At 32.8% G+C, this 10,970-nt stretch overlaps 2 non-coding genes across 2 annotated transcripts; one reads left to right on the forward strand and one right to left on the reverse strand.

Annotated features, from left to right (window-relative positions):
* Positions 1-5,158: 5,158 nt before the first annotated feature.
* On the forward strand, positions 5,159-5,218 carry LOC120365721 (U7 small nuclear RNA). Its single transcript, XR_005580592.1, has one exon. It is a non-coding gene; the product is annotated as a U7 small nuclear RNA (small nuclear RNA).
* Positions 5,219-10,506: 5,288 nt separating this feature from the next.
* On the reverse strand, positions 10,507-10,647 carry LOC120365400 (U4 spliceosomal RNA). The gene has a single exon (XR_005580343.1). It is a non-coding gene; the product is annotated as a U4 spliceosomal RNA (small nuclear RNA).
* Between the last annotated feature and the right edge of the window lie 323 nt (positions 10,648-10,970).

Below are 10,970 nucleotides of genomic sequence, written 5' to 3' on the forward strand. Positions count from 1 at the left end.
GTTATTCCTGTATAGGAATGCTTGTGTTTTGCACATTGATTTTGTATCCTGAGACTTTGCTGAAGTTGTCTTTCAGCTTAAGGAGATTTTGGGCTGAGACAATGGAGTCTTCTCAATATAGTTATGTTGTCTTCACATAGAGACAATTTGACTTCCTCTTTATCTATCTGAATAAGCTTTATTTCTTTCTCTTGCCTGATTGCTCTGGCTAGAACTTGCAATACTGTGTTGAATAGGAATGGTGAGAGAGGGCATCCTTTTCTTGTGCTGGTTTTCAAAGGGAATGCTTTTAGCTTTTGCCTATTCAGTATAATATTGACTGTGGATTTGTCATAAATAGTTCCCATTATTTTGAGATATGTTCCATCAATAACTAGTTTATTAGAGGGTTGTAGCATGACGGGGTGTCAAATTTTATCGAAGGCCTTCTCTGCAACTATTGAAATAATCATGTTGTTTTTGTCTTTGGGTCTGTTTATGTGATGCATTACCTTTATTGATTTGCATATGTGAACCAGCTTTGCACCCCATGGATTAAGCCAACTTGATCATGATGGATAAGCTTTTTGATGTGCTGTTGGATTTGGTTTGCCAGTATTTTATTGAGGATTTTTGCATTGATTTTCATCAGGAATATTGGCCTGAAATTTTCTTTTTCTGTTGTATGTCTGCCAGGTTTTGGTATCAGGATGATGTTGGCCTCATAAAATGAGTTAGGGAGGATTCCCTCTTTTTGTGTTCTTTGGAATAGTTTCAGAAGGAATGGTACCAGCTCCTCTTTTTACCTCTGGTAGAATTCAATTGTGATCCCGTCTTGTCCTGGACTTTTTTTTGTTTGGTAGGCTATTAATTGGTGCCTCAGTTTCAGATCTTGTTATTTGTCTATTCAGGGATTCAGCATTTTCCTGGTTTAGTCTTGGTAAGGTGTAAGTGTCCAGGAATTTATCCATTTCTTCTAGATTTTCTGTTTTATTTGCACACAGGTGTCTATAGTATTCTCTGATGGTAGTTTGTATTTCTATGGGATCATTGGTGATATCACCTTTATCATTTTTATTGCATCATTTTTTTAGATTCTTCTCTCTTTTCTTCTTTATTAGTCTGGCTAGCAGTCTATTTATTTTGTTGACCTTTTCAAAAAACCAGCTCCTAGGGATTCAAATTTGTGATCTTTAAAACTATATTAAGATCTTTCTATCTTTTACATCATAAAAGGTTTATTTACTTAGTTTTTATGAAGTCCAAAAACTCTTTCCAAAATAAAATCTAGTTAATTTGGGTTGTATCTTTAGCATGGCATTAGTTAGCATTTTTTATCTTGAAATTCCTCTATCAGATGTTGACAAACTTTTTCAATAAAAGCCTAGATAGTAAATATTTTAAACATTGTGGGCCATACATTCTCTGTGGCAACTACCCAATTGTATCTCTGTAGGGTGAAGTCAACCATAGATAATATATAATGAATGTGTTTATGTTCACATAAAATTTTATTTCAAAAACAGGAAGTAGTTTTGATTTGGGTTGTGGGCCATAGTTTGCCAACTTTTGCTTTATGCAATAGTTTATTTATTATCAATTATAAAATCTCTTTCCATGTTAGTCTTTATTATATGTATTGTATTTTCACTATTAACTTTACTCTTACTTCAAATAACACCAGTGTTTTTTATCACATTTTTTAAAGTAAAAATCGCTTATCGGGAAAATTTTATGATCCATTTTTCTTCCTTCAATATTATACAATTTAAGGAATATGCTGGAGAAATTACTCCCTGAAAAATAACAAAGATTGCTGTGTTTTGAATTATCTTTGATAATTGTATCAACAAGCACATATAAATCATATCAACATTTGGCATAACACAATGAGTAAGCCTATTTGAAAATCATATCATTTAAAAGGCCAAAATTTTCAGTATGAATTTTGGAGCTGTATATAATAAATTTGAACTGTGTTCAACATATTATCAGCTTTCTAGGAACACAGCCACTAAATAACAAACTAAAATCTGGTAAAATATAGTCTAGAGGTATAGCTACATAACTAAAACAGGATAAAACATTTTCCTAAACTACAACTTTATATGTTTCTTTCTTTTACTTTTTTTTTTTGTAGCTAGGCAGCATAGATGCTCTGCAGTGGTTTAATTCTTTCGGAATGTTACTTTGAGGTTGGATGCAGAGAGCATTTCTCTGAGCAGTGTGTTCCTTTTATAGATCCTCTCAAATAATGCCAGTTGAGCATATCTGTTGAATGACCCATATGCCTACTGAGCAAGTTAGGGAGCATCTAGAAAATCAACGAGTATCACTAAGATAAGAAGAAATACTTTTTACCTGAGTGATTAGATTTAAAGAAAATTATTTTTCTCATTTAAAACCAGTATTTCAGATATACAGAGATTAGAAATATAAAGATAAAAATTTTGAGGAATTGATAACAATAGATATTTTTCATCATGAGGAGTTATTCTAGAATCTGCAGTGAAAATAAGATCTAGATAAATTCCTAGTTCTTCAGTGTTCTTATCAGCTACCAGTGGTCTGTGCCTCAAGCATCCTGAGAGCTGGGTAATTTCTACCCATATTCAGTGTGAAAGAGTATCTCATCATTCCCTTTACTTCAAATTTAGAAATCACCTTGTTTATACTTAGTATATTGTCTGTGTTCAGGAGAATGACATGTACAGGAAACTATAAGAGAACTGAGTATTTGAGAATGAATTAAATTTTTCACAGGTCTTGTACTGTGAATTTTCTTTAAAGAGAACAAAAGCTAAAAGGTCATACTGAAAGGCCAGAAATCTGTTGGAATTAGAACATTAATGATAATGCCACTTAAATATTTATTTTCTTATGATGTATGTGAAGAATACACACACACACACACACACACACACACACACACACACACACACACAATTTTCCAAGCATTGTATCTTGTCATTATTCTCAATGAACAGTTAAGCTCTCTCAAATCTTGACACTTTGAGCTTCCAAAATAATTTGTGGCTATTAAATGGAGATATAACAATAAGAAGTAATCTGTATACACTATTTATATAGATTTCAGTCTATAATAGGTAGCAGAGCCCAGATTTTGGAGACAGATTATAAAGTTTCTCAGGAAATCCAGGCCTATAGAAATCCAAAGCCATATGCATTATTCTTAGTTTTGCTTTATTTTAAAATCTTATTTATACTAGGATTTTAGAAAACTAAAATTTATTTGGCAATAGAGTTGTGTTTTATGCCAGTTTCTTAAATGAAGGGAAAAAAAGAAGTGACAGTAAGATTATGGATTTCAGTATGTCATCAGAGTCAAATTTTAGGAAGCTTAAGTTGTAGGAACATGGAAATTCTATGATTACACATGGTTTCTGAGGAATGCATATCATTCTGCATGTAGTGGCTTCATTCAGTTCCCATATTACAGAGTTTCTCATTTCACTTGTATAAATATTTATGTTAGATGAAATAACGACAAACATCAGTAGCAATTAAGCCACAGATAGTATTATTTATATTGCATATAAAATGTAAGGAAGTAATAGGAACAAACTTGTGGCCTAAATCATATAGAAATTTAATGTAAAGCATCCTTGAAAAATTCCATGACTGGGCTAATCACCCAGGAATCAATAACCTTTGAGGAATACACTATATGTCTCTGGAAAATGGGAGATAACACTGATCTTTAACCTAAAATTTGGGTGTTTGAGGAAATCTGTCATCTTTAATTTTGCATAGTAACTTATCTTGCATATATTTATTTGTGGTGCAATACTGTCCCAATGTAAATACTTGGCATTCTATTTTGTCCATATATCTCTGTCTAGTGCTCACTCAACATATATACAATTCTTTGTCTGCTCTACTTGCTTCTAGATCACAATATGTTGAAAATTTTCCATGAAAAGTGTATTTTTCTCAAAACCATCCATTATTATACTTCCTTACCCATTTTCTTCAGTGCAAACATCTATATATTTAGAAAATAAGGGATGAGTCTTGCTATCAAACCACTTGGGGCTCCTTGCTCTGGAGATTAGCCTTTAGTTACAAGGTGCATGACTGTTTTCCTCAATAAAGCTCAGTGGGCTCAGCCATAAACAGACTGAATGAATTCATAGATTACTTTAGTTGTTTCTCCTCTTATTCTCTTTCCAGACCTTATGCATCTACGATGTTTATGCGAGAATGTACAGACCGTAACTTTATGAAATAGTTTAATATATGGAAGTATGGGTAAGGCATATAATGGGAGCCAAGAAACTCTTCGGCACTTAAGGTCTACGTTACGTTTTAGAATTTGTTTTTATCACTTTTACAACTTAAGGCAAAAATAACAATTAGAGGGAATAAGTGTGGATTATAACACATGAATAGAATTAAACAGTAGGAAGCTTTTAGAGTTGTGAGAAGGGGAAACATTATATTATTCATCGGTGTTAAGAAAAACTGGTACACTGAAATGAGTTTATTAACCGCCACTGTCTGCAACTCTAAGTACAGTACACATAAAAAGTATGGCTAGCCAGAAACACATTTTTATTATTTAGGATTTTTACTTTATTAATATCATCATAAACAAATTATTAGATACATTGAATCAGTTATGTATTAAACTAAAAATTTATTAAATATTTCATTAAATTGGATAAAGGTGTTGGTGTAAGAAACAACTTGTTAAATAATAAACTCATTAAAGTAGGATAAATATATGATGTCTTGTTTATACTATTTTTAAATGATGTAAAATCAAGTAAAACTTACGTAAAAATCAGTTAATTTTTTTTTTTTTTGAGACAGAGTCTCACACTGTAGCCAGGTTCTAGGCTGGAGTGCAGTGACACAATCTCAGCTCACTGCAACCTCTGCCCCCTGGGTTCAAGCAATTATCCTGCCTCAGCTTCCCAAGTAGCTGGGACTACAGGCGCACACCACCATGTCCAGTTAATTTTTGTATTTTCAGTATAGAAGGGGTTTCACCATTTTGGCCAGGATGGTCTCAATCTCTTGACCTCGTGATCCGCCCACCTCGGCCTCCCAAAGTGCTGGGATTAGAGGCTTGAGCCACCGTACCCGGCCAAATTACTTAAATTTTTTATAAAAAATTTAAAGTAGTAGAGTACATGTTTAAAAAGACATAATGTAGCATTACAGCTCTTTTTGAATTTGTCTAGCAGATTTTCAGTTTTTTAGCAGAAACCTACCCCACTAGATGACATTTCACACTATTCATCTCTTCTTCCTTCCCATAAACCTATCCTCTCTCAGTTTCTTGACTCTCTTAGGGATCTCCTGCTCCTCAGCTTGTTCTTTATGTGATGCTGATCCTCAGCCTTCTGAAATCTGTTTGTCTTTGCTCTTTGAGAAACATTAAACTTTCCTTCTTCTTTAGCTCTCACAATCATGGCAAATAAATAGCAGTTGAAGATTCTTGCCACTTTATCTTGTGCTACATGCTCATGAAATAAAACAGAATTCATTTATAAGTCTTTCCTGATTCAAAATTCTCAAAATCCATCACATTTCAAATTGGGAATAGGGTTTATTTCCCCAGGAAAAGTCTGAAATCATGGGCAAATCTCACCAAGGATGTGGGAATAGACTTAATGAAATGTAAACCCTGTTGCCTCTAAGTACAAGAGAAAAATGGCAAGAAGTAAGAGAAAATTTATAATTTCAGAAAGTTCTGATCAGTTATTGAACTGAAGTAACAGCTTTGTTTTAAAGAATGGCAACCTAGTGCAGCTGTATTATTGTCAGGAGTTCTGGACCTTCACATAAGTAGTTAGGATAAAAGGGAAGCAACAAAGGGAGGAAGGGTATAATGAGGCATGTTCAACTCCCACTTCCTGTCAGAGTCTGAAGGGTTTTTCTTTTTTGTGGAGACTGGGGGATCTTCTTGGCCAAGAGATGGGTTCCATTCAGTTAGCTGAATAGCTTAGAATTTTATTTTTCGTTTACAATCTGAAAAGTAAATGTCAACTGAGGACAAAAATCCTTATAGATAATACATTGGCTAGGCTTCTGTGATTAGTTGTGTCAAAGTAAAGATAGGATTGTTTATTAGGGGACCATAAAATTTAATCAGTGAAGATATGTTAGAATTTTCACCCAAGAAAAGTTGTAAGAAATCATTTGTAGAGGACTTTTGTGTCAAGGGAATATGTCTTTCTTATGCTTTTATTTTTCTCAGTCAAATTTCCTATTAACATGTTTATCAACTGAAGTTATAACAAGAATTAAATTTCTAAAATAGGTAACGAAGTTGCAGGAACAAGACCATGTTTAATGGATTATTCCTATCTCTGTTAAGCTTTCTTCAAAATAATTAGAAAATACTGTGTTCATCAGAGAATAAAACATTCAAGCAGAAATGGCAAAATAAATACATGCGAGCAAAGAGGATGGACTGCTATGTAACTCTATAAATCGTCTGGCATATTTATTTGTTTTCCATTATGTTTAGGGTGTTTCAAAGGATTATGAAAATGAGATAGAATGAAGATGAGTGTTCTTCTGTTGTAGCAAATGACTTTTTAATACATCAGTTAATTGAACTGTTTTCCCACAAGGAAGATGACAGACAATATCAACTATCAAAACTTTTAGAGAAAAGTGTTGCAATCTTGCTAAAAATTAGGAAAAAACCATCTGTTACATTTAGTTTTATTAAGTTACAAGAGGAAACAAAGCATAATTTTTAAAATGAATATAAACTGCTGACAAGGCTACATTCTCTTCACTTATTTTAAATAATTTTATTTATTCTTCGTTGTCTTAGGCAACCATCATTGATCATTCTATTATGGAGAATACTGTATCCAATATTAGCACTTGGAAAAATATCTTAAGGCTTGAGAGTCTGCATTTACACTAATATATCTCATAAATAGTGAAAATGTAGGTGACTGCAGCCAGTACCATCCTTAAGTCAGGGCAAGAGACAAGTTCACTGGGATAATGTGTGTCTCCCTCTTCTAAACCATGTTTCTGGCACCAGAAATCCTTCAATTCCTTCACTAAATGATGCCAACCCTCATCCATGTACTATACCAGCCTCTTCCCAGTTTCATCTTCATGAATTTAGATTACATGTGCAGTGTGATCATACCTAGCTCACAGGAGTGGCCAAAGAAGAGAAGTGTGAGAGAATGGAGTTTGGGAAGAGAAGGTAGGAGGCCCAGGGACCAGCTTTCCTCCTGTGGTCACATCTGCATTTTTGCTCACACTGTTTTCTCCGTGTGATATTCTCCTTATTCTTGTGAATTCTGACTTATCTTTTAAAGCTACTTACATAGGCATGCCGCTAACTTTTCTAATGTGTTATTACATGTTACTATGTTTACATGTTAATATTACTTACACATGTTACTATTATTGCCCATATCATATGATATTACATGGGTTTTTTGCTACCTTTCAGTTTCCCCTTTGAACCCTTGAATGCTGATAAATTATTTCTTTATTTTTTTGTTTCCCTAGTGATTTCTCCAGTGCATAAAATAAATTATCACATGATGGAAGTTAGTAAATCTTTTTGAACTAAGTAATGATAACATATTATCTATTTAAACAAAATCTGAGATTCTAATCAACTATTCAGTTGGATACTCAAATGAATTTATTGTGTAATATTCTTGCCATTGTGAAATTGCTATTTTATATGTATCTCCTGGAACAAGTGGTATTTTCATTGAGATGATATTCCATTCATTAAATTGTTATCTAAGGACAAGAGTAAATTGTTAAGAAGATAAAATTTATAATTTTAGAAAGTTCTGATCAGTTGTTGAATTCAAGCAGTCAGAATTCAAAAGGATGAGCGCTAATAGAAATAAATGCTATGGTTTAATGAAAGTTTGTATTCTGGGCTAATCCCTGGATACTTCATACTTGATAGCATGATTTGACTATTCATAGCAAAAAAAAAAAATTCATTATTGTGTCTTGTACTATTTTGTGGAAAACTGTGCCTTGTATCATTATCTATAACTCTATAAATTTGTTCTTGTGAAAATGCTAAGTAACCACAGATACAGTTTTTTCTTTTAACTTTCATTTTAAGTTCATGGGTACATGTGTAGGATGTGGAGGTTTGTTACACAGGTATATGTGTGTCATGGGAGTTTGTTATATACATTAATTTACCACCCAGATATTAAGCCTAGTATCCCTTAGTTATTTTTCCTGATCCTCTCCATTCTCCTACCTTCCACCTCGTAATAGATCCCATTCTGTGGTGTTCCTGTCTATGTGTCCATCTGTTCACTTCATTTAGGTCCCACTTAAAAGTGAGAACATGCCATGTTTGGTTTTCTGTTTCTGTGTTAGTCTGCTAAGGATCATGGTCTCCAGTCCCTACAAAGGATGTGATCTAGTTTTATTGAGAAAATATCAAGAAACCTATGGGCCCCTAAATATTCTTTCCCACTAATTACAATGATTTGAATTGTAGCTGGGGCTGTACTTAATCCTGAACATATGATCATATTATCATCAGTAGAAAAAAAAGATTATCCCAAATTAAACCCATGTATTGATAATATAAAAAAATATATATTTATAGCCCAAATCTCTCCTCTGGGTTCTAAATTCCAATTCAACTCTTAATATCCATAATTGGATACCTCAAAAATGTCAAACTCAACATGCAGAACAGAACCTTTTATTTTTACTCAAATCTGAATTTTCCGCATATAAGTAAATGTTCTATCATATACCAAATTTCTGAAGGCAGAAACCTAGACGCTATTTTTTTCTTCCAGTTTGTTCTTGCCTCTTGCTCACCATGACATACAATTTGTTAGAAAGTTTCAATGATTCAAGTTTCAGTCAATTTTTCTTTTATATTATGAATTTCTCTTGCTTCCTTGTCTAAAGCTACCACATTTGTCTATCATGTTGATCCTCATATGAACTTCTGCAGCAGTCTCTCAAGTGATCTCCCTGCTTACACCCTGGCTGCCTTCCTTATACATCATCTTAAAATTTGAAGCAGATCTTTTCCGTTCTCTGCTGAAAGTCTTTCTGTTGCACTTGGAATAAAAATTCAAGTGCCTTCCTGAATCTGATTCTTCTTGCTTTCTCCCTGGTGGGTTGCTCAATACAACAATACCTTTATTGTTCATTATATGCCTGCCACATTTTTCTTCACTGAGTTCTTCTGCTTGTCATTTACTTTATTCCAGTTTTTATGCAACTACTACCATTTAATTATTTAATTCAATGTTTCAATATCCATTTCTCAAAGAAATGTTACCACGTGTAATGTAGCTTCATTCCACCCACACACACACATTTTTCTCCATTCCTTTTTATTCTTTCATAGCATTTACCCCAACTTACAGTTTATTCTTCTACTAGCGTTTATGTTCATCTCTCTTATTCTTTCAGAATGAAGACTGTGTCTGTTTGATTTACTATTGTATTTCCATTACCTCACATGGTTTCTGTTGTATAATAATTAATATTTGTTGAAAAATAAGTGGATTTAGAATAGATTTACTAATATGTAGCCTACTGAAGCACCCTGAAAAATAAAATGTAAATCACACAGATGTTTTCCTCTTAAAACTTTATTAAAATAAGATGGAATACAAATATATAAACAAATAAACAACCAGGCAGTAGAGTTTTAAATTTAATTTGTAAAAGTAATAGGTTTTCCAAAATATCTATCCATAGGATAGTGAAAGACTTTTGCTATTTTCAAACTACATTGGTTCTTATCTTTATAATTGAGGAAGATGAAACTCTTAACATGTCAAATTTCATCTATTAGTTTCACATTTTACCTTATAATTTAAAAGTGACTTCCATTGTCACTGAGGTATCTATCAAAAGCATGTCTATAAGTATCCTTTGCTCATTTTCTTGAAATGAGGTGTGAATGAAAATTGTAATTCTTTGCAACTTCATAAAAATAATAGTCAAGCTTTTTTTTTCTGTGAAAAAAACTACAATATCCATGCTTGCTTTTCAATGTTTGGTTTTGGCTAAACAACATAATAGATTAAATAAATGATGCTGTGATATAAAGACAGCCAGTTTAATATATTAACTATATGCTATATTTTCTCATGTACCTGTAAACAAAACGTGTGCCCAAATACTCGAAATGGATATTTACAATGACAATGATAGATGGCCAGACTAAATGAGTTAACTGAGACATTAATTTTTTTTTTCTGAAATGGTTAGGTAATTACAATAGAAAATCCTTTTTTTAAGCCCAGATAGCCCCAAGATTGCATTTTTTTTGCTGTTTTGTTTAGACACAGTCTTTATTTTACCATTCTTATAACACCCAAGAAGCTGTCTTTAAGTATAAAATGGATATCATTCCAATCAGTATTATCACTACAATTCAGTCTCCTGGAGAAAGAGTTCTAGAGAAAAAATGGCTATGTTTGTAGTAACTTGAAAATAAACCATGCTAGATGAGGTATGAAATGGGACAAATCTTTTTTTATTTTTTTTTTAATCATTCAATCTCCATAAAGACTGTCAGAAATTTCCAGTGCCTACTTTATTTTAAGTCTTCATGGCGGGGTATTGGGAAAAGTTTTCAATTAGCAATAATCACGCCTCAGATAAACCTCATTGGCTGTGATACTGCCGTTGCGCAAAGCTGAAATGGAACAAATCTTAACATTTATATGTTTATTTTTCCTTTGTTCTGAAGATTCTTAGTGAATAACTGTATTCCTATGAGACAAAGCAGAGTTTATAATAACTGAGTTACATCATAGAAAACCATGCAGTTGAGGTTTTAATATTTTTGTTTTGAAGCAAATTTTGTGATTTTTCTACTTGCTGTGAGTCAGAAATTTTGAGACGCTAATAGATAGGAGGAAACAGTTAAAGGATTTTTATAGTTCTCTTTATTCCCTATTAAAATAAAAATATAAACAATTTTTAGCTATTATTCATAATGCTGTCCACCACCTCTGCTT

The sequence above is a fragment of the Saimiri boliviensis genome, chromosome 1 (genome assembly GCF_048565385.1).
Source record: "Saimiri boliviensis isolate mSaiBol1 chromosome 1, mSaiBol1.pri, whole genome shotgun sequence".
Classification (NCBI taxonomy): Eukaryota; Metazoa; Chordata; class Mammalia; order Primates; family Cebidae; genus Saimiri; species Saimiri boliviensis.